General features: G+C 32.9%; 1 protein-coding gene across 1 annotated transcript in view; it reads right to left on the bottom strand.

Annotated features, from left to right (window-relative positions):
• Positions 1–736: 736 nt before the first annotated feature.
• Positions 737–2,404, bottom strand: part of LOC113829843 (zinc finger Ran-binding domain-containing protein 2) — a 25,344-nt gene continuing 23,676 nt past the window's right edge. The window contains exon 9 of the mRNA XM_070132570.1: positions 737–2,404. This exon is cut by the window's right edge and continues 1,579 nt beyond it. The gene's annotated coding sequence lies outside the window, so the exon portion shown is untranslated.

Raw genomic sequence — 2,404 nt, 5'->3', positions numbered from 1 at the left:
CCATGAAAAATTAGTTGAGTCAAGGGCTGAGGCCCAAGGTAGGGGAGTTCCCTAGCATTGGGTCGCAGTCCTCGTAAGCCCCCCAAGAGCAAGGGATTGGGGGTGGGGAGTCTCGGATGAAGATTATTCAGCTTTGGAAAATAAAAACAAAGAGTCCTAGGCTACTTTTGATGACTCGTCAAATTAATTAAGCGGTCAGCTACATCTTAATTGCTATATCAAAAAAACTAAATACAAATGGCAGCACCCACCTTAACATCTGATTGAATGAAAATAAACGTAGGGATGCCATATCGCATTCAGATATACTAAAAGTGTAAAATTACCGTTATGACACAGGAAAGATTTATTGTTATATTTACCTTGTTTTATTACAACAGATTATCAAAATAAGGTCTCTTAACTGTTCAGATGTTTGTTCTATTACCAGCATCAACTTTGAGATGTGGCATAAGGGCAAATCATAGACAAAATCAGAGTCATAGACCTACTGTGAATACTGACCTTCGTTTTTTTTTCTTTTCTTATTTTCTAATATACTGCTTTCTCTTCGTTACCACTCAATTTATTCCAAATTCGTGAATAAAAGGGAACACTTCTCGTGTAACAGTAAGTCAAGCACAGAGCCAATTCCAAGTCTAATGTGAAACTGCTACAATCATAGGACGTGTAATAACTCCTCATTATCAGCTTTCATGAAATAATTTGAAGTATATATGGTTATAATGAGAGAATATTTCCACAGAACACATTGTATTAACTTTACATTTCAACTACAAATCTTATTCAGCAATACATATCTATGCATATAAAATGACATATTTTGCAAGTTCTGCCCACCGTATACAACTGCTTCATGGCCATCTTACCTCATGATGACTTTACTTACAGCTTACCAACTCCACTAAAGGACATTTAGAAACTTACAAATGCATTTGTTTGGATATACTGCTGAATATAAGCACTGAGATGTGTACAAAACATGCTTCAATTGTGCAACTTCTACATTCAATGTAAGAAATGTAACACTATTAAACAAATATAGACAAGAGGACCAAAAAAATTAAGAATGTGTAAGGGACTTATGATGGGAAACATTGCATGTAGCAAATATGGGGACTCTTTGAAAGACAAAATTAATCTTTTGGAGTACAGGAAATTTAGAATACTCAGGCTATTTCCCACAAAAGATACAACTCGAAATGAGCTTTTCCAGCTTTGAATCTATGTGAAAGCATTTCCCAAGTTACAAGAAACAAGGACATTAAATGAATTCTCATGCAAATATCACTGCCCCCTATCAGGTTATTTGTAATATGCAATGCATATGCAATATGTATGTTCTTTTGACTACATGTCATCATAAATCATTAGCAATATCACAAATTTACTTTCACTCAAATCATAAAGCAACATAATGGGTCAAGTCTAAAAGGCAGTAGTAACAGCATGTTTCAGGTGTTATCATTCAGTATGGGTGTCAAGCTTAGTCTTTTACACATATGATATGTTATTACAGTATACCCTTACAACAGAGGTCTCCAAAAGTATTCTAATAACAAGACACAAAAATAAAAAACTGTCTATTTTAGGGACAAATACTTCCAACTCTTTGAGAGGTTTATTTCTAACAATTTACAGTTATGAACACTTGTGAAACCACTCATTTTCTACAAGCTAAATCACATTTCTGGGATTTGGTTATTGACAGTATCTCTATTTCACTTGTAACCCAAAGCACAATTGTCTATTTTGCATACTTGAACTGCAAGGGTTGGCAAAGTTTATGATCATCCATCCTGATATGTACATAATACAAAAAATCAATACTAAACAAATATCGGTAGAACCAAAAAACTGGCATGATCACTCAACGAAAGAGGAGCCAACTTATAGTGGACAACAATTCACATTCATACCTTTAAAAATGAGATGTAATTTTAAGTATAATTTACCTTTAATTATGGTAACTTTTTGTCTTATCTATATATAAGGGAAATATTACAATCTGCTTCCTAGATTTACAATACAAACATAATGCTTAAAAAAATCAATATAAGTTTTTCCAAAATCATGAGCATAAGTTAATACCAACAATATGCTACCACAATATGCATACTTCCACCATCAAACTTTAATGAACGTTCTCAAATGTAATCATTTACATCTCAATGTAGATATTCACTGGCTATAACAGGGGAAGTCAACATCAAACTCTAAACAAATAATAAAACAACTTGAATCTATTATGTCAAAGAATTTTGATAAAGAAGTCAGCTTAAATGTACTATAACAAAAAGGAAAATGATCTCAATACAATCTTACTCAAAGCAAAGGCCACTGGAAGGTCCAATATCACTGTACATTATGCACACAGATTATATATATATATATATGTATAGAA

The sequence above is a fragment of the Penaeus vannamei genome, chromosome 18 (genome assembly GCF_042767895.1).
Source record: "Penaeus vannamei isolate JL-2024 chromosome 18, ASM4276789v1, whole genome shotgun sequence".
Taxonomy (NCBI): domain Eukaryota; kingdom Metazoa; phylum Arthropoda; class Malacostraca; order Decapoda; family Penaeidae; genus Penaeus; species Penaeus vannamei.
The sequence above is the reverse complement of the archived record's forward strand: the minus strand, read 5'-3'. Positions and strand labels throughout refer to the sequence as shown.